Source organism: Vanessa tameamea, chromosome 12 (genome assembly GCF_037043105.1).
Source record: "Vanessa tameamea isolate UH-Manoa-2023 chromosome 12, ilVanTame1 primary haplotype, whole genome shotgun sequence".
NCBI lineage: Eukaryota > Metazoa > Arthropoda > Insecta > Lepidoptera > Nymphalidae > Vanessa > Vanessa tameamea.
The window spans coordinates 2313185-2340411 of NC_087320.1; the positions used below are offsets into that span (position 1 = coordinate 2313185).

The 27227-nt window shown below is 30.4% G+C and overlaps 1 protein-coding gene, 1 long non-coding RNA gene and 1 other non-coding gene across 5 annotated transcripts in view; 2 read left to right on the forward strand and 1 right to left on the reverse strand.

Annotated features, from left to right (window-relative positions):
• Window positions 1–27227, reverse strand: part of LOC113393037 (protein tramtrack, beta isoform-like) — a 338507-nt gene that overhangs the window by 77788 nt on the left and 233492 nt on the right. The gene's annotated exons all lie outside the window — the stretch shown is intronic.
• On the forward strand, window positions 9345–9478 carry LOC113393142 (U4 spliceosomal RNA). Its single transcript, XR_003368473.2, has one exon. It is a non-coding gene; the product is annotated as a U4 spliceosomal RNA (small nuclear RNA).
• On the forward strand, window positions 14335–16900 carry LOC135193542 (uncharacterized). Its single transcript, XR_010309291.1, has 3 exons — window positions 14335–15809; window positions 15847–16400; window positions 16445–16900. It is a non-coding gene; the product is annotated as an uncharacterized LOC135193542 (long non-coding RNA).

A 27227-nucleotide genomic window follows, 5' to 3' on the forward strand; every position in this document is an offset into this window, starting at 1 on the left:
ATCAATAACTATTAACGACTTCCATACGAATGAAGTCGTGACTGTAAACTAGTATATTGTATATTAATATATTGCAAAAGATATAAGATGTAAGTTTGGGTTGCTAGTCAAATATTGGTAGTCAAATATAACGTATATTTGATAGTCAAATCCCAATTAATAATTTATCCTTAGAGCATAACAAACTAGTTTTGATATAGTTGTTAATATAAATAACTTATGTAGTAAATATGTTAAATAATTTCGTAGCCAAAATATATCGTTAGAGCACTTTGCGAATAATTTTAAACCGTGAAAAAGTTGACATTATATAAATGATTGAAAAAGAAGTAGTTGTTGATTTTATCAACCAAATAAATATTTTTACATTAGCAGCCTGTAAATTTCCCACTGCTGGGCTAAGGCCTCCTCTACCTTTGAGGAGAAGGTTTGGAGCATGTTCCACCACGCTGCTCCAATGCGGGTTGGTGGAATACACATGTGGCAGAATTTCGTTGAAATTAGACACATGCAGGTTTCCTCACGATGTTTTCCTTCACCGCCGAGCACGAGATGAATTATAAACACAAATTAAGCACATGAAAGTGGAGCTTGCCTGGGTTTGAACCCGAAATCATCGGTTAAGATGCACGCGTTCTAACGACTGGGCCATCTCGGCTCTTAGATAAATATATAAGTATAGATTTACGAACAAGCTGTACTCTATGCTTTTACACCGTTTATGTCATTTTAAGTTTAATTTATAGTTTTTTATACAAATTGTTCCGAATGTTACAATTACTTAGCCTAGAATTTTCTACTTACAATATACCTATTATGTTTTTATTAATAATGTTTTATTGAATAAAAAAAAATATTTATTATAAGTGAATGTTTTTATTAATTTGGATAAAAAATCTTTAAAATAAATATATACAGGCACATTTTTGTATATATATTTATTGGTTTCGTATAGTATGCCCACGCATCGTTTATCCGATTTTAACGCCTCATCCTGTCATTGTGTCATTGGTGGCGGTTGGGTGAAAATTACATAGTGCCGTCAACGTACAAGGAGCCGCACACCATAAGACCACAAAATATATGATGATAGTATTCTTTTTTTAAATTACTATAAACGTCAACGAAAATTATGATGGCGTCATATAGCTCCGACGGAATAGACTACCTATCCGTAATTATACTTATCTTGATTGAATTATACTTGTCTATCTAATTAAAAGGTTTAGAAATCAAGCGGAAGAATTTTACGTTTTTGTACTTAATTTTCATTCGGCCATGATAGAAAAATAGTTATTAGTATTTAGTATGGTAAATGAAGCTGTAATGTCTGTCATTATAGTTTCGATTTTAAGATTTTTTATATAATGTCTTCTGACGCAATACTTTTGTCGTGAACTTCACATTTGGGTATATTACCATAAATGTTCACGACAAAAATAAAATGCTAGATTTTTTGGCGTCTCTGATTTGTCTCTGACTTCGTTTTTGGGTAACATTACTGAAAACGATGCTTACGACAAAAATGATGAGTCAGAGGTCCTTAGTTGCATCGATCCGTAGATAAATCGATCTTTGAGTTATTTAAACAATTTATTATTTTAAGTAGCGGACCAATTACAAATACGTTCAACTTCAATTTATTCAGTAAAACATATCTATTAATACGTTTGAAGTAAAGCGTATTTGTAATAAATAAGTTGTTTACATTTAAGACTTAGAAGGTATGACTTATACTTAGAATAATTACTAATACGTTTTAATGAAAATTGCAGTTGGAATACCGATGTCATCTGCTGAAAAACAAAGACGATACAAAGAGAGGCTTATGAGAGATCCGGTGAAGTACGAAGAGTATAAAAGGAAAAAAAGGGAGAACTATCACAAGACAAAGATACTGGTTAAAGATATGACGCCGCATCAAAGACAGAACGCAAGGCTGATCTGGAAAAATAGGAAGAAAAGAGAGGCGATGCAAGCGAAATACTACCCCTACGAGTACGATTGATTCCGCTTGTTTCCCTCATTAGCACTCATTAACCTTTAGGAGTAATGACTAGGAATTTGTTATGTTATTGGCTTCAACATATGAACTGGCCTTAATTTCCTTTACCTTTACAATGTCGTCATAAATACTTCTAGTTTCGTTTAAAAAATATTTTTCTTATAGAGTTATTTCGGTGATTTGCACATCTTTCTTAATAAGTATTTAATAACATAAGAGTTGATTCACGTGTGCGTTTGTAATATCTGATTTCAATATTTTTAATGGTATTAAGTTAGTCTTTAATTAAGTTAATTTTCATGTTTTATTCAACTGCTTCTACTCGATGTTCTTGTTCTCGTAGGTCTTTACAGTAAGTGTGAGCACAAATCACTGTTTAATTGTTGTGTTTTAACGGATCTTATTAGTTTTTTTTTAAGTTTCGAAGACTTGGGACTTCTCATTTTCGTTTTAGGTCTTTTGCTAGTGATGGTCCCAAAATTCTCTAATCTCTCTATCATATTGGATAACTTTTAGCGTATTTCAGCGTTTTTTTTGCCAAAAAAGCCTTTTTTTGCCAAATGCATTAAAAGTCTGTCAAGCTGCCTGACGTGAATTGATTTTTTAATCTTAAACGTTTGTATTGCGATGGCATTCATTTTCTATGCACATTGTCTTGTAGAGTTTGATCGCAAGAGGGCTAATATGCCTTAATTAGATTCATGTCCGATACATCATAGTAGTTGTTGTCGTTAATAAAAAAATGCATGATCCGTATTTTATTATAATTTCGAAATTACTGATTCTCTAATTTTAATTTCAAATTATCCAACTTGGAATTAATTATTATTATTGTTTGTATTTTGAATCGTGTCTTCTCTCTTAAGTATTTTAATTCGTTTAATATTAAAATATAGTAGTTTATAATTAAACACGATTATTATTGCTAAACTTTTGATTTAAAGTACACGATAGTTTTTTTTTATTTGGTATTATTTTAGTATATAAGTATTAAAATGTCAATGTATAATTTAAGAAATGATTGTAATTAGAATACAATACCTAACCATTTCTCTTTTACTTGAAATAAATTAGGCTATCGTATTAACTATTGAGAAAAGTACACTACTTTAATAATATATTAATTGTTGTTTTATTGCTAAAAATTACTCCGCTACCTGAATGTATTATTTTCATTTCCATACTAATGTATATTTAAAGAAATCTTTCGAGTAAATTGTAAATCAAGTTGTGTAATTTGTTGCAATAAAGAGATAATTTGATATTTTATGAAAGTTCTTAATTTTGCTCATGAAGTATAAATGCGAGCTTCTTTACTTTGTCTTTTGCAGGTTTTGGCTACAAATTAATTATAATGGTGAACTATAATTAACAATGTCATATTTAGTTGGACAGGGAACGACCCTCGATATTGGAATTGTAGTAAAAAAAGTTTTGTTCGTGTACGGTTTGATTCTCAAGGAAAAATTGCTTATCGACACTTGGTCCATAATCATGAATACCCGTGCTTGTACGAACAAGAAGATGGTCAATATATAAAGATAGAAATGTAAATGCTTCATCTGGAATTACATTACTTCCTCACTTAGTAATTCCTTTGGCCAGATTAATTGAAAAAAATCTGGTCATTTTTAAGAACAATAAAAGTTATCATGTTAAATTAAACTAACCTTGTGGCCTTGAGATGCGTAAGCCAATGGTTTGATAAGATTGATCAATGATATTTATTGTTTTAATTGAAATAAAATATTATGTAAGAAAACTTGTGTCAAAAGAAATGTAGCATCCTATAACTTTAAAAGATTTTGCAAGACTAGCAGTGCATGACTTATGACTGCGTGATGTTGTTGTTGGATGTTACACGCATTTTGGATGTAAAGATCTTTATAACTTGCACAAATTTGCATCTCCAGCATCACTTTTGATAAAATTGATTAATAAGTTATTTATTTTTATTTTTATTTTAATGGTACATATTTTATTCTTATTCAATTTTATTAAATAATAATAAAATATTAATGATCCAAAACTAACACATATCATTACTATATTTGAAATAAAGATTTTTTTCAGTCATACATGACGTGTTAAAACTTAACGTTGTTATTATTTTTTAGAAAATTTGTATCAAATAGTTAGAAGAGATGGAAAATCAGTAATGATCTTTCAGAACTATACCTTCTCAGACAGCTGGAGATCCCGGTGTTGGTACTGTTCCAAGAGAAAATCAAGAAGGTGTCCTGCTAGAGTAGTTCTAGACAAATTTAATAATATTATCAAGTACAATGTTAATCATAATCATTAGCAGACGCGAAACTACGTTGCGGGAAGATGTAAAACAGAATTATAGAAGAACCACCAACCAAGGCAAGAAAGACCAAGCAAGGCAAGAAAGACAAACGCTCAGTTACAGTTAGAATGATAAATCAACTGCGAGGTACTATGTGTGTTCATATGACTTGGTCGTCCGTTGTTTGATCCAACAGCAAGTTATTCTTTAACAAGAGTACAAAGTGTAATATTTAAATCTTCGAAATATAAAATTATCAATTATAGAATTATATGTATATATTAGTTTTTATATAAATAATGCAATAAAAATCTGTTAAAATCATGTTTTTTTTTATTATGATTTTTATCGATAAAATATACTGTAATTTCGACTTCAATAAATATTGTTTCGGTTTAAATTTAACAGCGAATTAATTTATAGATTTGATATGTTTTAGATGTTAAATACGAATTCATAAATTCGTCGCGCGGCGGTCAACTATTGATGATAGGAGATTACACGTTTGCAAGAATTAACAAGACATGCTACATCTGGACATGTTCTGGGAAATCAAGAAATTGCAAGGCGAGAGTGAGAATGAATGCATCTAATGTTATAGTTGATTGTGATCTGGAACATAATCATCAACCCCCAAAGTACTACAGGACGAAAGATGGAGCTCTTATTAAAATATGCTGAACGAGCTCTTTCCTCAGATTTTGTCTGATCTTCTAAATTTAATACTTATTGTTGTCATAGTATTATTGATTAGATTTTAAATACTGTTAAAGTTCTTTAGATACACTTATAATAAAAAATACTCGTATATTTAAATGCAGATTTTTAAGAACGATAAATTAGTCGCGAAAACCTTCATGATTTGTCGATTTTTGTCGTTTCGTAAGGTCAGTGTATAATTTTTGAGAGATCTCAAAATGTTATCATAACTAGCAATGAGTAGGCCAATAATAAATCCACGAAAGATACCATTACGGTTAAGTGGTAAAGCCCTGAATGGGAAAAGAGAAATAACTGTAACTCTGAAAAGAGGAATATCGAAAACTGGTAGTAATTTTAAGAAAAACAGGCTCTGACATTGAACTTATAAAATTGTCTATCTATTCCTTACAAAGGTTGATGTTTCTTTTAAACGCGCATTACCGAAAAACCGCTAAACACTTTGACATGACATTTGTACCATTATACAACGTGATTCAAAGAAGTTTTTTAGCTAAACATTATCATATTAGATAATTCAACGTATATCGTAGCCACAGCAACGCGTGCCAGGGTTTGCTAGTTATTAATATAATCATATTTTCTTAGCCATTTAAGAAATAAATATACGATAATATTATGTTTGTGGCTTCTGATTTTAATGTAAGAAGTTCTATGTGTTAATGTAGAGTTAAGTTAACATTTATGGAATAATAATGGAAATTATTATCAAAGTATTGTTGTAAGTAGATTAAAAAAACGTGTGCGTGGAATGTGAATATATTTTTTCTTAAGAGACTCGTCGTTATTTTTTTTTTTTGTTTTAAAGAGCTTATTAATTTTCGCCCGCGTTCAACCGATGTCGTTCGCTATATATGCAGTTTTTCGATTTTGATGGCACAGAAGTACATCATTTTTTACACCGGTTATCCAAGCGCCATGACAATAATAAGGTCAGAAAAACATCTGCCGGGTTAGACAATGTTATATCATAACAAAACAAAATAGTTTGAATTTATAAATTATTGAGATAAAATAAGTTTGCACGTTTTCTGATAAAATGTCGATTATTTTACTAACCAAAATCACCACCTGACTAACAACTCAAAAGATAAATTATAAGACTTGAACAATGCATAAGTTCTTCCTTTCGTAATAGTGAGGCTCACTAAGAAAGAGTTTTTCGGTACTCTGATTTGGATGCTGATGATTGAAGAAGATTTATGAACTCATTCACAGACACCCAAAATACCTCCTCAATGACATTGATGATATGACTACTGACAACTCATTGACTGACTATCTGACTTTAGTTGACACAAAATTAATACAACACACTCTGATCCAGCTGATGGGGATAAGGTTTCAAATTGATAACAATGAGGCAACTCACCTCATTGGTCTAGTGGCTAGATATAAGTTCGTATGAAATAGTATTATGACAGTATCTATGTATTATCTTTTTACAGGCTATGACTATGAAATATCAGCATCGAGACGCGGTAAGGCGTTATTGGTATATCAAGGATACACATACACGGCGAAGCTAGATCGGAGATACTGGTATTGTTCCCACTGCGCTTGTAAGGCGAAAGTTCACATGGATAAGGAAGGAAAGATTATATTCAAATTCACTATTCATTCGCACGACCCTCCTAATTTACACCGATTGTCTGATGGACGTATCATCCGACTACAATAAAATATAACCTACGAACAATTTAAAATACTTTATGTTATTAAGGATCAGACATATCTGCGCGTTCAGGCCAAACTGAAGTGAAATCAATGAATCTTTTCGAGCAAGCGAGTTATAACAAAGATAATTTGTATGCTTTTAATATGCAATTATTTTTTATAAGTTATTTTAAAATTGGGTATATTTGTTTAAATGTAAAATATGTATGTTATATCAATTCTATTAAGGCTCAGACAGACTTACATAACAAGGGGAAGATTAAACGACTGCGACACCAGAGATCTGTTCTGATCGAGATAACTAAATATAAGAGGTGTTTAAGTATAAGTATTGTCAGTCATGAAATTGACTTTTAAATACCTAGTAATAAAAGTTTAAAATTCGTATTCCAAATTTTTTTCATAATGTTTGTATATATTTTTTACCAATTTAAAGATAACTTGTAGTGTTTACTTTACGTCATTTTAGGTACAAAAATAATCGGAATTGTGATTACAATAAAAAAAAATAAAATAAACGAAAAACAAATGTATTGATTAAAAAAAACAAACGGTTTCACAGATAACCAAAGTGGATAAAGACAGCGTGCGGACTAAAGGTTAAAATACAAAAATTTTCTAATTTCAGACTTAGAGTACCAATTAATTCCTTCGAAACGGAGCAATAAAAAGATGTTACTGTTTCAAGGGTACACGTTTTCACAGAATCGCCTGTCCAGAAACTGGTATTGCTCGAAGCAGCATCAAGACTGTAAAGCGAAGATACATATGGACAAGAATTGGAAAATTACGAAATATCAAATCGATCACAATCATAATCCTCCACAATTGTATTTTAGCGGTGGAGAATATTATACTAGTTATTAAGCAGCTGATTATCGAGCTCTGACATTTAGCTTGTGAGTGATATGATAACCAATCCAAAAACATATCTTTATATGCGTTAACGTTTCTCTAGATCATTTTCCAGAATCCTCATTTGTAGCGTGTTTTTGGTCAGAATCAGACGCGATAATTCAAAATTTCTTGTCAAACCTTCGTTGTATAAATAAAGTGCATGTAGTAGATACATCAAAACAGTGCATGTTGGGTAAGCAAATCGATTGTTAGTTGAGTCAGGATCTCCATTCTTTGACTAAAAGAGACGCAAAAAAACAAAAACAAAAAGTGATATTTTTTCAAGTATACGAAGAAAAGGCATTATATGGTTTGATTACTAGATGTAGATGATAGGTTAATACAAAATACATTTAAAGTGCAATACGTTATGTTCTATACGCATTTCACCCTATTCATACTATGACTCAATTCGAAAAGTTTTCTTATAATATTTTAAACGCTGGGTGTAAAGATCTCATTACTGATTAGACTGTCGTCTTTGAAAGACATAAAAGATGTTATATTTACTTGCACATTATTAATTGTTTAAACTTTGTGATTACTACTAATTATTAGTAATTTGTGACTAAATAGAACTTAGAAATTGACGATCTCAGTAAAAATATTTGGCTAAGGCCGGATATTCAGTTAAGGCCCTACTAGAGTCCCTTAAATATTTATTAGGACTTTATGTGAATATGTGAATCTTTATTGTTGTTATGTAATAAATATATTATTAATATATATGGTGATAATTAATTAAATTGATTAGATCAAGCATCAATAGCGCAATGGTTTAAGGGCTGTCTAGCGAGGTAAAAAATAGCTAGATTGATCCCAACCCTTTGGGCTATTGTTGTCCCCATTCCTAATACAAGGTTTTAGCTTAAATGGAGAGGTGAATAGGAATATTAGCAATTCCTTATTTTGGCATTGGTATTTTTATTTAAAAAATAAATCAATATAAATTAATGGTTCTATGATTGTATGACTGTCATATGTACTATCTATATTATATGATGCGGTAAGTATATATACATGTATATATATATATATATATATATATATATATATATATATTAGTGATTCAAACGTGTTTCGATGTACCTTGAATAAAAGACACAAACTAATAAAGATATATTTGTAAATGTTCAAACTATGTTAGTTTTTAATTGTGGTATTAATATTTATGATATTCCATCCATCGTTCCAAATTGTGTATTTTTCGTTCCTTCGAAATAAGATTATTTGAATTATTTCAAAATCATTGCATGCTAATTTTAAGTTGAAGTTTTTGTTAATTAATTATTAACTTTATTTGACTTACTGACTGTGGTATATTTTATTTGTTCATTTTTAATTCCATTTTTTTTTTTAAATATTATTAACATTATTTTTAGGTTTGAACATATTCTCTAAAGCGTATATATCTGAAATGAAGAATAAATTTTATGATAAATTAAGTAAGGTTATGAGTGTCAAAAAAAAACAATAACACTAATTTTATAAACGAAAACAGATACCAGAATGTCATAAACGAACTGGAGTTTGACAAAAGTAAATCGCAGAGACACTTACAATTTATATACTAAATAATTTTATGTTCACACAAATAAGTTGCATTGTTATTCCAGCATGCGAAATTTCGTAATTTTTACATCTAATTAGATGAACTCGATATACAAGTTGAGAACACTTAAAGTAACTTATCTAGAGAAGTTAATAAAATGTACTTATACTTATTTAAACGGATTGATGTTTAAGGCAGTATCTAATTTAACGCAGAGGCAATGTCGTAACCAATGAGGTTAATCTGAAGTGCCATTATTGCTAGTTAAAACATTCATTTTTCAACTCTCAATTTCTTTCAAGAGTCGAAAGACGCATTAATCAAGTTGCAAATGCATATAACCATTGATTTTTCTTTATTTAATATCATATTTGGATAGATTAGTTTTTATAATGTGATGAAATTGACGGAATTAATGGGTGGAGAAATTTACGACCTAATGGTGATAGGTCACCACCACATATTGATGCTGGAAGAAATATTAACCATTCCCTGAATCGCCAATATTGGGAGCTAAGATCCCTTGTGCCTGTAGTAACAATAATACTAAGTACTGTTCTTTGGTGGTACAATAGCTGATGAGTTGATGGCACCTACCTAGGTGGACTTGGCCAAGTGACCTATCGTAAGGAAACCGGCATGTGTTAAAAGAAAACTCTTCAAAAGGAATGGATGCCTATAATCTACAGTGGGACGATGACAAGCTGTCAAATTAACCTACCCATTGTGATGTTGATAAATTTGGTTTTGATTGATCAATGTTGTTGACATTCATTAAATAGATGACCTTAGTAATAGTCAGATTAATCATTAAATGTTTATTATAACTTCTGTTATTAGATATACCAGAACTTAATAGGTTATGGACATTTCGATATTTCTATTTCCTTTTATGTCATGATAGTATTATTAATAAAATATACATTTACCTTGATAACGCATAATGAATCTAGAAAATTTTGGTAAACTATTTTCATTGGATCCCATAAAATTGGATTTCTAATTAAATGTAATTTTATGTATATATTTGTGATGTTATGGGCAAACTGTAACGATGTACCGTAAATAAAGGACAAAGAAAATAAATAATAAAGATATACTCGTAAATGTTGAAAATATTTTTGTTTATAATTGTGCCAAAAATATGGTGATGTCCGAAACTGCGTTTCTTACGTTCCTTAAATATTAGTTTTTTTTTTTTTAATAAATAGATACATATATTAAATTGCTTTTTTGGAACATTGTTTGATGATTTTTTATTATATTTTAGTTGTTTTGTTTTAAATACAACCTAAATTCTCTTTATTTTTTAATTTATTATTTTATAAATTCTTTTAGGTTTCAAAATATTTTCTAAAGGTGCTATAGCTGAAACGAAGAACGAATTTAATAAAAAATTAAGTAAATTAATCGATCGTAAGAAAGGCAATAGCATTAATTTTATAAACGAAGCTAGATACCAGGAATTTATACAAGAATTGAAGTTTGTCAAAGGTAAATCGCAGAAAAACTTCGCGGATTACAAAATGCTATCCAATTATGATATTTTAGAAGTAAACGGGAAAGAAAGGCTCGTGAAACCAAAAGAAGAGATAGGAACTATACAATTCTATGTTCACACAAATGAATTTTTCGGAGTAATACACACGATGCATTTGTTATTCCAGCACGCGAAGTTAGAAGAACTCGATACACAGATTAAGAGTAAATACTGCAACGTAACTAGAGAAGTTATTAAAATGTACTTATCGTGTTGTAAAACATGTAACTGTAATGTAAAATAATTAATATACAATCGTGTCAGTGAATGGTGTTATTTATTTATATTATGCTTAAATAAAAATATAAATAATACATTGAGAGATTATAAAAGAAATCTTATAAATATTTTGTTCTTTTTAGAACCAATACGTGCTCTAAGCGTTTATCCTTTATCCGATTGTTATGTTTGTACAGATGTCGTTGGCACTTGTGTGGAAAGTTCTGGCATAGTGCCATTTACGTATAATAGGCTACATATGTTCACAAACACATGTTGCACCTTAACTTGCCTCCCTAAAGTAATGAAATAGGTATAAAAAACTATACAGATAAAAAATAAATCCTCTGGTTTTGTCGTCAAGTTATGGTATATTTAACCAATCCAATGGCATAAGTTATTAAATTCAACAACATTTTGTATTCTTGTATTCTGTGTCTTATATACGTATAACTATATATAAAACACAGCTTAATTCAGATATTTTTTTTCACTTACTTCAGCAGCATCTAAAAACTATTATGAACATGTTATATATAATATTTGCAATCACGATATTAACGTACAAAATATATTTTAAGATGCTACTGTATCGATGTCGTATAGATATAAATTGTTACTTTTAAACATTTTTTGGTAGAGTGTACTTGAATGGTTAAATATATAAGGCAAAAAGAAAGTTTTAATATGTACTCATGTTAATTCTAATTGGGTAATTTTAAACATAATATTGTAAAATGAATCATAAGAGTTTTGAATAAAGTATTTTTCGATTGAAACATTTTTTTTATAATTTTAATAACTTTGCCTGGAAAACCGTTTACCAAAAACTTGTATGTGTATTGTATATGTACTATATAATATATATGTATTATTGGAGTGTATGGTTTCAAGGAATCAGTAAAAATTTTAATTACGTTAAATCGGATTACTTTAATAAAAAAATTTTTGGCTTTTCTGTCGATAAATTTTCAGTAGCAGCCCTGTATCTGGAAATAGGTCGTGCTTCAGAAACCACGTAAAGTGTCGAAATTCTTTCGAGTCCTGGCGTTTTACTGTTCCATCGGAATATATGGGAATAGAGAGTGCGTCTTAGCTTGAGCGCAGTTGTTTACTCTCTCTTGCAATGGCAATACGTAATTTGGCAATCTCAAAAAAAAAAATACATTGGAAATGTTATAACAATTATCGTTATGTTTCAGTAAAGTTCATGATCTCACAGAACGGTGTGAGTTTAATGAAGCTTGGGGATTTTACGTTTACGAGAGATGCCTACTCTGGGAACAGATGTTGCTGGTTCTGCTACACCCACAACAGCCACGGCTGTCCGGCTCGGGTGTACACGGAACAGAATAAATTGATCTATGCTAAGAATCACCATAATCATCCGCCAACTGAATTTTTTGTATGACACGTTACAAAGTCGTTTCGTTAATTTCTTATTGATATCTTACGTATGGGGCCTGGTTTGAAAGGATACTATCGACAAATCGATGGTGAAATAGACTCCGTACTAAATCTTACGAGTTGTTTCTAAAACCGCGTCACCGAATTCATGTCTTTATACGTTAGATATTAATAACGAAATTGACAGTTAGGTATGTTAAATATGCTTCGGACTGTATACTATAATAAATGAAATTAATTTTGGCTGTAAAATAACTTAACGCTAAAGCTAGATATGTATAATATATAGAACAACTCCGAGATTTATAATATACTTAAAAATAGATATTTTTTTTAAAGCTATGCACTATAATCATATCAAGTACAACCAGAAATATATACACGCAGCCAAACATATTCGTGTATAAACATGCAAACATACTCGTACGCACATTGTTAAGTTTATCTCTATTAAGTTCAACATCAGATATTATAAATATTGTTATAAATGTATCGTATATTATATGGTTGAAATAATTTCGAAATTTAGATTAAGATTTTTCGAATTTCAATCTTTTTTTAAATATTATATTGTATATTCTCAGATTATAAAAAACAAAAAGTAGACGAAGCGTGCGGATTATATTGGACCAACAAAAGCGAATACAAATAATAATTAATCATTATGAAGGAAACAGCACTTTTGAAGTATTAATAAACAGACGCGTCATTTCGCATTACCCGGAATTTGTATTCGTTTTTGTTGCGTCACTATAATGTTCCGCGCGTTCCGCCTGGTGTTTTTATAATCTTAGAGTATATTGGTGCTAAGATGTAAGTATAAGGTTGCGTCTCCACAACAAGAAAATTGGCAATTTTGTGCAACAATATTGACAGTTGCAACACAATAGTTGCCAACTGTTTTAGTGGAAACGCACCTTAAGGTGCTAAATATGTGATAAAACAAATATAGTGATCTCTTTTGTAATCTCTTGCCTTACGTGTTATTCTAAAGTCATCTCTAAGTACAAATGTAGTGGCATAATTGTTTTTTTTTTCAGTATTAACGCTTTTGTGTTCCAGTACTCTGTAGATTCTTTTGTAATAAAATAGTTTATCTAATTGTGTATTTTATTAATACGACTTATTGAATAAGAGTGATCAAGGTATACTTCTGTTAGGGATATTGATCAAAAGTTTAAATGGTCTATGTCTAAGACATTGTCTTTGATTAGATGACAGAAAGCTATGTAAGGCTCTATGCCGAAGGATTCTGCAGTAATAATCAGTACATTACATACATTACATTAGCACCCTGCAAATTTCCCACTGCTGGGCTAAGGCCTCCTCTCCCTTTGAGGAGAAGGTTTGGAACATATTCCACCACGTTGCTCCAATGCGGGTTGGTGGAATACACATGTGGCAGAATTTCGTTGAAATTAGACACATGCAGATTTCCTCACGATGTTTTCCTTCACCGCCGAGCACGAGATGAATTATAAACACAAATTAAGCACTTGAAAATTCAGTGGTGCCTGCCTGGGTTTGAACCCGAAATCATCGGTTAAGCGTTCTAACCACTAACTTTAAACTGATTTCCATATAACTTCCATACTTTTGTTGAGAATTATACAGAATATACATATAAAAATAGAATACAATTACATTTTACCGCTGATTCAAGTGACAGTCATTCTGAGAACATAATGTATTAATGTTAAGTGATAGAATTCGAAACGTCGACAACGTATAATTAAAAATCGTTATCCCATTATTCAATGAACACGTGACCAATATAGTAAATGTGAATGTTTGAACTACTGTAATTACATCTACACAGTTTTGGAATATAAATAAAAAGTAGGCCATTTTCTGGACCTTCTTTGAAATTATCCTTCATAAAAAAACATATAAATTTTTGAATAATAATTTAATAGAATATTGAGCATTCAATTCGATTAATGAGGTCATGAGGTGATCATTGTTTTTTTTTGTATATTTTACAATAAATAACATTATTATGATAACATTATTTATGGTGCTAATAGTCTTCGTTTTCAGGCAAAGCGTTCATCACCCAGTCAATGAGGGGGAAGCCGTTGATTGTGTACAAGCAATATACATACTGCAAACATTCGACGAGGAATGGAATCATACGATGGACTTGTTCGACGCATTCGTACAAATGTTGCAAGGCAGTTGTCAAAACTTGCGGAACGATAATCGTCGAAGTCAAAGGCTGGCACAACCACGACGCTTCGGAACTGCTTATAAACCGCAATAAACCTCACACGATGGAACTGCCTGGGGTCAATATATACCCCAGCGATATAGCGAGTGAACAAAGTTATAATAATCTCTTAAATAATAATTGAGCGTTATGTTTGGAATAGTCATATGTGGATAACATTCGTAATTCTTTCAATTGGCTGGTGTCAGTATGATGAGTACCTGCTTACCAATTACCAGTCAGGCGCTGTCACTTTTGTAGCAGTTCTTGAGTTTCGACTTAAAATGAATAAGATAACGTCTTAGGCAACAAAAGTTTAGCACAATGGTAACTGCGCTAGTTCGTGTAATGGCAATTATTCTTTTTTTTTTTTTATTTGACCATGAAAAGTTACTTGGTAATAAATATAAAGAATAAATGAATGGAATTAAATAATGAATAAAACAAAAATAAACACAACAAATAGTTTATAGAGTTCGTTTGGGATGCCTTGGATAAAACATAAATGATCTCTGGGAGGGATGACATGTCTAAGAAGGGAGGGAGGAAGGAAGAGAAACAAGATAATGATGAATTAAGGAAATCATATAAATAACCAAATGCTTCGCATATAGTAAGACTGAGTAAAGTTTCTGTTAATTTTTTTATTTAGCGGCCGGTTTTACAAGTAGCTATGTCTTCTTCTTTCAAATTACAGTTTATTGATAAGAGAAAGAGATAAATCGTTGTTTAAGTTTCTGATAATTGTGTTCTGGTTTTAAATTCGGTAAGCCTCGTTGGATCAATCAACAGCCAAGAGGAATAAATAGGCCAAAAGTTTCTTCGAATTATTTCAAGGATCTCATATTTGTACAAATAAATAGTTAATATAATATCTTTAATATTAAAATTTAAGACGTAGCGTTCGTATCCCTAATTTTAATATAATACTAAAGTATCCAACGATTTGAAAGCAATACTACTAATATTGGAATTTTGTATAATTGTAATTTCCAGCTTATCTTTAAACGTATTATCCTGCAAGCTTAAGTCGTCTTATATTATATTAGAATTCAACAGATAGCATCTTAAATTAGTCGAACAACATTTACAGTCAATGTTTGTTATAAGACGAAATATGTTATATTGTTTGATATTTTAATAAATATCATGGACCATATCGATTTAAACCTCGCATTACTAATGAATAAGATTTGGTTAACGTGTCAAATAGTTATGGGTGTAATAAGTTTTATTATTTTATACTTATGCTAGTCTTTATTGGAGTATTCCATAAACTGCAGCTGTTTTTAAGTATATGTATTATATCTTAAGAAATTATGATTGTTAGTTAACTCTAATAATAGCGTCTAGTCTAATTATTTAGTATTTACCGTAGGGTTACGTACGGATACAGTTCTATGGAATTCGTGATATATTGCAATAGTAGAATAGAAACTATAATTTTGTAACTATTTTATGTTTAAATATTTAATATTGTAAACATTGTGGAAAATATTCAGTCAACGGAACACGAGCTGTTAGCAAACAGGTTGTGTGTGTTTGTGTGTGTGACTTTTAATCGAAGCGGCCGCAGCGTTTAATGTCAAATAAATAAAGCAATGTGCATCATCTGTGGAGTTTATATTCATTTTGATATTATCAATACGTATGTCGATTGTGCACGCTGTAAATACGAACAATATTTTTACATCGCGTTTTTAGTGCTTTTTACAATGGATTAATAATGAGGAATCCTAAAATTTGAATTAAAAAAAAACCTAACCATGTCTTTCAAGAGTTCACAATCCACCACTCAGTTCCTCAATCAGGTCAACTCGTGATAACAAATCTTTATTCAAATAACATAGATTCAAATCTATCTGACGCTTAGTAGTCTGGGTAGTTTACAATATACTGTAAATGTATACTGTGTAATAATAATACAGTAGGTCAAAATATCAAGATTTATAATTGGTAGCTTAGTATAGCTTAGTGTCCTGATGAATATTATCTACAAAATCGATTTCCTAGAGTTGTTTCCTTAATTATTATAATTTCATAAAAGTGAGCTAGAAAAGTAATATAAATATGTCGAAATTACTTGTCAATGTGTTCATTTGGGTAGGTACTTTTCATTTAGATCTGATCTCGTGATTCACTCACCCTACCCATATTTCAATACATTTTAATCTTTTCAAACGAAATTGTTCGTACATATATTTTCTCATCCTACGTCATGACTCATGACTGTGTTGCCAGTTGCCATGAACGTTGCGTTGCGCGCAATATATGTTATAAAATTCGTTAATATTAGTGCAAAAAGTCGTAAGTAAAAATTTAGTTCCAAAATGTTAAAACGAGTTACAATGGAAACGTAGATAAAATCATATTAATTCATGAAATTAATAAAACTTGAAGGAATAATATATTTTTTTCTTTCCTTTTAAGAAAACTAATAAGATAATTCATACAATTTTTTGCACTAATAAAAGCTATTTTTATTTTATGTTATAAATACATGCTTATGTTTAAAATCTTTTTGTACAATATAAGAGGAGTATTAAACATTTATATACGATAGATTATATTATTTATATAATTACGACTTTCCCGAAATTAGTGTTAAATATAATTGAAATTAAATAAAAATGTTGGAATATTTTATCTTAAAACTACAATACTTGACGTCATCATAGAAAGTTCATGTGTCAAAATATGTGTATACTTGATATCGTTGTAACTCACTTTGTCACACGCAATAAATTATTATGTGTAAGTGTCACTTTAGAGTCACTTTAGAATGAGATGAGAATAGATCAAGTGGGTACATAAAAACCATATGAAATTAAAGGAAAATTAAAATGATGAAAAAACTTAATGTCTAAAATACTAAATACACACTATTGCTACGAGTGTTGAGCCGCAAAACCGAAAAGGCATTTTTTTATTTTTGGGGATGGATGTGGTGGAATTGTTATTAGCGTTTTTTTCCTACATTTGTGCAAATGGTGCTATAAATTTGTAAATATACGTACGTACAGATTGACTCGAGGCTTTTTTGTAGGACCATATTTATTTTTCATCAAGCGATAAAAAGAACAACACTAAAAGAAAAGTTAAGTAAGCCTGTGAATTTCCATTGAAGAGGCACACACAAAGATTCCTATTTGAGGAGAAAAAGAGCAACGTTTACTGGATGAAATGCAGGATTTGACGTTGCTCTATGTGTATTGTGCATACATGTGTTTGCACACACTTGTATACTAAAATATGTCCTGCTCTATACCTACATTGATTATTTTGTGACGTCATTAACCAGACGCCAGAGGCTATTCAATTGTCGCACATTTAAAATTCTAGATTATAAAAACGTGACTTTAAAAAGTTAAAGTCCAAAAAAGAAATGTTGCCATCGTTGTGTTAAATACACTTCACGATCGAATATTTTCGGTCATGTTTTTAATATTTTTATTATTTTACAGTATCATACACATTATCGAAGAACAATAGAGCCATGATGGTGGTGGATGGGTACAAGTTTTCTTTACACTACGCGAGGAACGACAGGGCGAGGTGGCAGTGCAGTCGACGGAGCTACTTCGGATGCAAAGCCGTAATACACACGTACGGAGGCGCCACCGTCTACCACAACAGGGCGCACAACCATAATCCATGAAAATATATTTATATGATTTGACTTGGTGTCAGTTATGAGTAATTTTTGTATTTTTATTTATATATTAAGTCTAGACTCGTAAGGTAATATGTATCACTTTTTATTATTTAAGAAAGACTTGCTCGAGATAATTGCTAAAATAAATGAAAAAAAGATAGAGTTGTGTGAATTGATTACACATTCAAAAGGAATTCAAAGTATATGTATATGTCATATATATTGCACGCACATTATATCTATATCTCAACGGGATTGAACACTGTATATAGATTTATTGTACGACAATCTTTACAAATATCGATAATACTAAACAATAGTTAAAACAATATATTTTCTAACTACATTTTGTAAGGGGTTTTATATTAATTGAATTAGATAGTAATAATAAATACATTATGTAATTTAATATCAGCTCAACAATTTTATTAAATAATTCCATTTTTTATTTAAATTCATCAGCCATAAAGGGCAGGAGAGTGACGGTAAGCTTATTTAAATGATGGATGATATAAATAAATAAATAGAGTCATACGCAACATGGTTTTAAAATAATTAACGTCAACTCTCAACCACGCACAGAATACCTAGTACAAGTTTTCATAATAAAAATTGTACGTTTTATGAATGTGATCTATATGTACATACCTGTTTTTCGTGTCTCTGCTTCAGGTTGACTGGTCAATTGGATATTTGCTGTGTAATCAAATTCCTCGAAAAATAATTACATTCGTGCAAAATTTTAATGACACAAAGAGTAAAATTAAACAATTCTTAGATTTACATTGTCCATATACATAGCTCAGCCATATTATGTACTACAAATATATATATATTAATCAAATAATTGATCTTTATTTATAATACAACACTAGTACCGTTTTACTATTAATAACTTTAATGTTATTTACAAAGTTACTATTTTCGCTTTCAAACCGACATTTACACGAGAAAACTTGTGTCTTGTTAATTGCAAGTCAAAGTTTATTAATCTTTAATCTTAATTATATTCGAATCGGCTTAGATACTTAATAAACCGAAGCGAAGCTTCTTGTTTCAAAGTGTGTAGTGTGTATGTGTGTCATTCAATTAAGCGTTAAAGATTATACTATTGTTGCAATGGAGCGGTCGAATTTACTCGTATTTTACTTTTTAATAATAAAAATAATATGATTGCAGAATTTATATTATTAAATTGCGTAGGGTTACTGGTCATAGCACGAAGGTGCACAGGATTTTATAATATATAAAGTTAAATAAAGAATACAAATTAAATAATAAGAAGACAAAAAGTAATTCATGTTTCATGGAATATTTTGTTATAATAAGTAGAACCTCATTATATAAGTACCTATATACATATTTTGTACTGTTACAAAAGTTTTATTTATTCCGCTTACTTAGCTTAAATATATTGCGTAATGAAGATTTCTTTTTTGTTTCACTTTTTTTTTTAACTTTTTAATTTATTTTCTTTGCTCTAGTTAATTTTATTGAATAAGTATTTGAAAACCACATCCTTTTAGAAAAACCTTTCATTTATAATTGTTTTTTTTTATCAATACAATTATATTTGTTCACGAGTATTTTTTTAAAATATATATTTACTGTTACAGTAAAGTAATAATAATTGATGGCGGTCTACTACAAGATATAGGTACCAATCATTAATTATTTTACATCCTAACAATATTTTGTATTGCCGTGCCTATAAGGTTAGTTAGACAACGAAGTCACAAACATTATTAAAATAATTTCTAATAATTGGCATAATAATTATTATTAATGCCAGCTTTTTGGCAATGAAAGAAATGGCTAAAAGCCTCTTTTAATGTCAATATCACACATGCCAGAGGTGACCGCTTAATCTAAAAATTAAAAATATGTCTCAATGGTAATAAGAACTATGATTTCAGTTTTAAAGCCGCCCTGCCCGATTTGCGGTGACGTGGTCTCCGGAAGCCACTATGGCGTTCAAACTTGCGAATCTTGCAAATTATTCTTCAAACGGACGGTACAAATGAACAAGCAGTCGGAGTACGTGTGCTCGAGGTATAACGCGGTGCCTGGGCAGATATGCCACGTCAATGTTGACACGCGGTCTTTCTGCCGACACTGTAGGTTTCATAAATGTATATACGTCGGCATGCAGCCGTTTATGGTGAGAAAAACACGAGCAATGTCAAATAATTATATATTCAAATCTTACAATGCTTAGCCGTAAAGATTATGCATTATAACGCCACGCAACGTCAACCTCGCAGATTGAGAAACGCTTGCGATACGAGAAGCTATCCTGATCGCGAGGAATTCGTTTCATTTTCAATCAAGTTAAATAAATAATTTATGACGTTATTGCTTTAACAAAGATTCGAATACGTGAAATTAGGAAAAACTATGCACTTTAACTTTAAAAAAAATAAATTTAAATGACATACTCGAAGATTTCTAGGATTCAGTAGTAAAAGAGCACACGTTCACTATGAATGACGGTTAATGGAACATGGTCTGAATGTGGAGATTGATGCGTCGCGTAGCGTTATAATGTTTTAAATTATATACAATAGATATATTGATAGTCTAAATTATATTTTATTTATATTTTTTAAATTTCTTGTAAATCTACAAAGCCCGTATTTAACAAAGGCGAAATGAAAACTTTTTTTTAAGTATGACTCGTAAATAAATATTATTTTGTTTTATTGGTATAAAATATATGAATTTAAAATTAAATTAAAAAATGAATGTGCAAATATCTTTGTATAATTGTATCTTATCTATTTTGTTTTTTTATATATTTATACATTTCAAAGGTCTATACTAGGAATAAATTGGAAGTTAGTGTCGTATTTGGTGGACGAGCGGCCTTTTGTACTCGTATCTAAGTAGTTTTTATACTTTTTTAGCTTTTGTAAATGGAATAAAAATTTAAATGTCAATAATTCTATAAATTTGTATCACAATAGATCAACGAGCCTAGAAATTAAAAATAAGTAGAAATGGTTCATTGGACTATTGTTGCGTCCATTTTCTGCACCATTTTAACGCTTCCATTGATATGGTTTATATAGTGTAACCCACTTTGCCGATCGGGCGGGGATGGTAGACCTGTGTAGGCCTTGGTACTTAATAAAATAATTACATTATTCCAACTAATTTTGTTGGTTAAGAAAAGAATTTTCACTGTAAATGTAAACTTTGATAAAGCCTTAGGCGATAAATTTTATTTATAAAAAAAGCAAAAACATATTTGTCTTATAGGTATTAAAGGGTCAATTGTTACTTGATATATTATTTAATTAGATTGATATAACTTAATTTGATTTCAAAATAAAACGTTTTTATTTATTATGAAGTTTTTTTTATTAAAACCTTCTGTATCATTTATAAACAGTATTAATTTATTAAACATTAAAGTATCTGACAATTGTCAGACTATTTTAATACGTGGTCATCTGTTTACCGCTTATAACAATTAAGCGTTTTCATACCATCAGACATGATCAGTATCGGGTTCTGATAGACGTTTATGTCGACATCTTCCTGTTATAATGTAGATTCAAGATTGCTCACACTCAAAAAATCTATTTTCATGGCACACATGCAAACAGTACCGTGGGACCGAAGATCGATTTCATCTCCAATCTCATAAGCTGGAGCAATTAAAATTAGTTTTCTTTTATATCGGAACCCGATACCTTGTCTAATATATGAAAACGTCAGCATCGTATATTTTTGTTAATTATAGTTTTTCCCGCAGACGTCCTCATACCGCGCTACAGCTGGTCGCGGCAAGGCAACGCGATCATCATACTCGGAGACTACAGATTCAAAAAGCGTTCGAAACACATAAATCAAAAGCAGGAGACACACTGGGTATGTAACAAATGCGACAAGGGTTGTAAAGCGAAGTTGACGACGCTTAACGACGCTATCATAAAAATATATAACGTGCACAAACACGATGGCTCCAGGAAGTTAAAATGATACTTATTCGTAATAGTTAAATTAATTTACCAATACCAAATGATTTGTTGTATTTTTCTTGTACCATGTGTAAATATTGCTCACGTGACTTTATTTTTAATTTTGGAATGTTTTTAATTGTGACAATTTTAAATTGTAACGTTCGATTTTCGTTTAATTTCTGCATAGAAAGTAAGTTCTTATTAGATAGTTTTATTTTTTAGGTATTATAATATTTTTGTTTATTAGACAATTAAAAATCTAGTATTTTTTTCTATTTTTTATTGTGTTATTTGTCGATGAAATAATTATTGTTTTATTCAGAGAATGTTGGCAATGATTTTTCGCAAAATTTAATATTTGGTATTCATATTTAATAGTTGAAATGAATCTTATTTAGCCGCGATGAGAAAATTAAAAGTCGAACTGGAGTGCAACGTTTTATATGTAACGTTTCTGATGCAATAAGGTTTCAATTCAGTCTTTGATACTAAATTAAAAGTGTTTTTAATGTAATTCAATTATTATGACAAAAATAAGAAAATATGTTTTTGAATAAAAGTGTATTTTATTATAATGTTATTTGTTTATTTTTTAATAACAACCTTTTAAATTATCAATTTCTTGGGGAATACTATTTATTTTAATATTCTGTGGTGCCTTTATTTATCCGATTTTATTTAATTAAATTAATATTTGTTTAATTCAACTAAGCACATAATATATTGGAATTGTATTCGTTTTGTCGTATCATAATAATATACTATAGAATTGTGACATACATATTCATGGAATTGATTACCCTTTAACGGCTTTACCTACAATGGTTTTTAAAATATTGAAATAATTGTTTTTTTTTTAAACATTTTTGTTTAACGTAATTTCAAATGTATGCTTATAATAGTTATAATATATCAATCGACTGGAAATTAAATGTAACATGATTGTTTGGTTTAGTCGTGTTACATATACTGCTTCGGTACGTTATATCGTACATGATGGTTAGTATATATATATATATATATATATACTTAAATATGTACTATATTTGTATAATATATGTAAATTTAAAAGGAATCACTGGTTTATTTAAATGTAATTAACTTTGAATATATCTTAATTATTTCAAAACTTGCTATATTTGCGAATAGCATACAATACGAGAAAGAGTAGATGTTTTTATTATTACACGTCCGTCGCACGAGTCAAGTCTGGAGTTATAAAATATAATGAAATATTGTAAAACGATCAGTTTTAAAGTAATTAGTTTTTTAGTTATAGTGCCTTAAAATGATATTAATTAAAATAAATGGATTAAAAAAATATATGACTTTGTAAGACATTTTTAAAAAGTTTCCAAGCCATCTTTGCTTTAGTAATGTGACAAAGACTCATAATTTAATCTTGACAATTTACTTTAAGACAATTACAATAAGTCATGAAAATGAATTGTATTTCTTGTGTAATTTTCAGTTTATTCTTATATATAAACGTTATATAAATATATTTTTTTTTACATTAGCAGCCTGTAAATTTCCCACTGCTGGGCTAAGGCCTCCTCTCCCTTTGAGGAGAAGGTTGGGAGCATATTCCACCACGCTGCTCTGCGTGCTCGGCGGTGAAAGAAAACATCGTGAGGAAACCTGCATGTGTCTAATTTCAACGAAATTCTGCCACATGTGTATCCACCAGCCCACATTGGAGCAGCGTGGTGGAATATGCTCCAAACCTTCTCCTCAAAGGGAGAGGAGGCCTTAGCCCAGCAGTAGGAAATATATAAATATAATTAGGTATTATAATTATCAAACCTCATTATTGAAAAAAAGTTTCAAATAACATATAATTGTATTGTTTTTATCTGTTGTGTACAGAGTATGTTCGTGTAATGTAAAATTAAGCTATTTTTATCCATTATAACATTCCAAAATATAATTGTGTATTATATGTGTACAAAAATGTGTTTAATATTAATTATTAATAAAGAAAATACTTTAAAATGAGTTGTTTATAATGACGTGAGAACGCATAGCTATTAATGGTAACATTTTCTTCCTTTTTGTTAATAATAATTATTGAATCTGTCTGTCTGCCTAGAATATCATTTTTTTGTTTCGATCATTTTTACTAAAATAGTATCATTGTTAGACTGAAACAGTATATGATTGGTCTGCTTCTAATGTCACTTTTACTGCAGAGCTTAAACCACAAGGTTAATGAAAGACATACAATACATACAAGTAAAGTATTTTAAGTTAAGAACATCCTAAGCTCTTATAAACTGTTTTTAAAAACAAAAATGAATGTGTAATGTTACATAAATACCAATCAGGCGAATACTGTATTGATTAACGTATACATTTTTAAACGTAAAAGCGATTATAAATAATCTAAAAATATGAGCAAGGATTTGTTACAATTTTTTTTTTAATGAAAAGCACAAAATGGGTTGACGCAATGAAATAAATGGTAACTACCAATATAAATTTATTTTATTTAAGTAGTTTTACAACTTAACAATAAATTTGAAATTTTGTTCAAAAATTAATTATTAAATTATTTTAATAACTCAGCGTAGTCCATTTGAAAAAAGGAATTGGTTTTAAAAAATGCTAGCTTTCTTCGACTATTAAAACTAAAAAATAATCATCAATAAACATTTGTCATGGCGAAGATAAGCTTATTTATTATGAACAATATTAATATATATTTAAAATTAATTTTAACAAATGACTATTTTCTTCTCTTTATACCGAAAAAAAAAACGAAAAACGAAAAATACTTTTCATCAACCAATCAGAAAAAAAAGTTACAGGCATGATTGTATGTATTACTATAATTATATAATAAAAGTTTCCTATTCTGGTTCAATTTATTGTTGTAATGGCATAAAATTAAACAAAAACGTAAAATACGGGGTATATAAAAGACACAAGTTACAATAACTTCAAGTCAGTAATCTTTCTTTATATTTATGAAATTTGAATGGTTATGAGGTTTTGCGTAAAGGAATTCATCGTTGACGGTGACTGCCATGGATTTACAGTCGCTGCTGTGTCGCACGCACCGCCACCACGTCTTACCGCTGTTCCAGCGACGGTAGCCGTATCTGAACCCATTGAAGAGCAGAACCTTCGTGCCCCGCTCCGACGTAATTATCCTCGGTTTCTCGCAAGATGTAACTTCAGCTATAACATTAAACATAATGTAAGTTAAAATTCTCACCAGTTGCAAGGAAAATGTTTCGGTTCGGTCCAATGGGCGAACTAATAAAAATAACAGACGCCATTTGCAAATACATTTTATTTATTAAAAGTCATAGGTAACTTCGAGTTGATATGGCGTATGAACAAGTGAATATTACTCGTAAAATATTGGTTCAAATACTTTTTTCCAATTTGGGTTTATAATTCGTTTCAAACTCGGCGGCATGATCTACTCCTCCAATCAGTATGCAGCACGTGTATCCACCATTCTTGTCAATGGGAGAGAAGGCTCAGCAGTTGTATTTTTATATTGTGTTGGTAAGTGCCAGTAGGGCTACAACATTCTGTTGTATTGCCAAACCTATATATTTTTGGCTTTGGTTGCCAACTATTGCCAAGAGTACATTGCCAACTTCTGAACAGTTCTGGTTTATATTGAATTAGGAAATTGATATTTCCATGGTATAGTGTTGACAAAGTAAGACTGCGTTCTGTGTATCGCGCCGAGGAAGGGTGATCAAATTATACACTGAATTACAATAATTTGTCTACCAAAAACATTGCCATGTGACTTTTGTATGCAATAGTAATGATGACTTCAGAAACTGTTTAACTCATTTTTATCACGAACTTGAATTATACTACTCGAATTCGCTTCCATTGGCTTCGAAGGAAAGTAATGACTAACAATTGTCGCCTTAAATTACAAAATGGCGTAATTTGAATAGACATAAGCTTAAAAAAAAAATTTTTTTTTTTATAAGATTTATGATGTGTTAAATTAAGCAGAAAATGTGTATAATGTGCTTTAAGTCTTTGATGTTTTTGGAAATGATTATCAAATAATATTCATTCTTTGAATTCAAATTTATTTCATAACTAATATGAATTACATTAAGCGATCTTTACTATCTAAAAGCTGTAGGAAATCGAAGTCTGTCTGGCGTGTCGCGTTCAGCAGGGGGGGGTGCGTGTGCTTGTTCTGTCTGTCCACTGTCATGCAGCCGATGGTCACTACAATAGCATGACATTGCTTGTGACGACTCTCAGCGCACAACCACTTCACCCTGGAGGAGCACACTGAATGACGAGTGTACCAGTAACCCCTGAGTTTCATGATACGCGCTCCAATCTTCGACGTGAAGAAAGATGGGCGATCTGAAAAGAAAAGTGTTTTAATATCCGCTATACCTCAACACTTTACTAAAAGTAACGCCTAAAATAATATTTGATTTCGGAAATGAAACTATAATTATGATTCTATAATTTCCAGAAGACCTTACGAAATCGAAGGTTCTTAGGGAAGGTTTAGGAACTGGTGACAAATATAAACAAAACAGAAACGATAAATATAAATGTTTTATTCAATATTTAACACACGTTAGCTAAAAATTCGAAACTATCAAAAGTACAACGAAGGCACGTTTTAGAAGGGGGGGGGATGGTTGTGTGTACAGTTTACTTTGACGATTTCCTTGTCGTTATTCTTCATTGTATAAACGGCAGCGGGACACTGGAGTTTGTAATGTGTTCCGCATCGCCATCGATTTTTATTTCCATCAGTACGATGTCTGACGAAATAGTAATTTGATGATTTGGTTAAGAAGAGCCACGTTGCTCCTCGTACTGATTTCTCTAGAATTGGACCTGGTAACAAACATTCGTAAAGTTGAAGTAAACCTTATAAAAAAAAGATAGACCTTCCTCGCATTTATGAGTGCACACATAACGAAACTATAGTATTCCCTTTACCGAACTTCAACCAAAGCAATTAACCTCGAATCTGCGACAAGATATTGCACACGTGTAAGCACAGACACAGGTGTATTCTCATTCATCTTACTCTCAAAACCAGAAACAGCGACCCAGCGATATTTAGGACAGGAT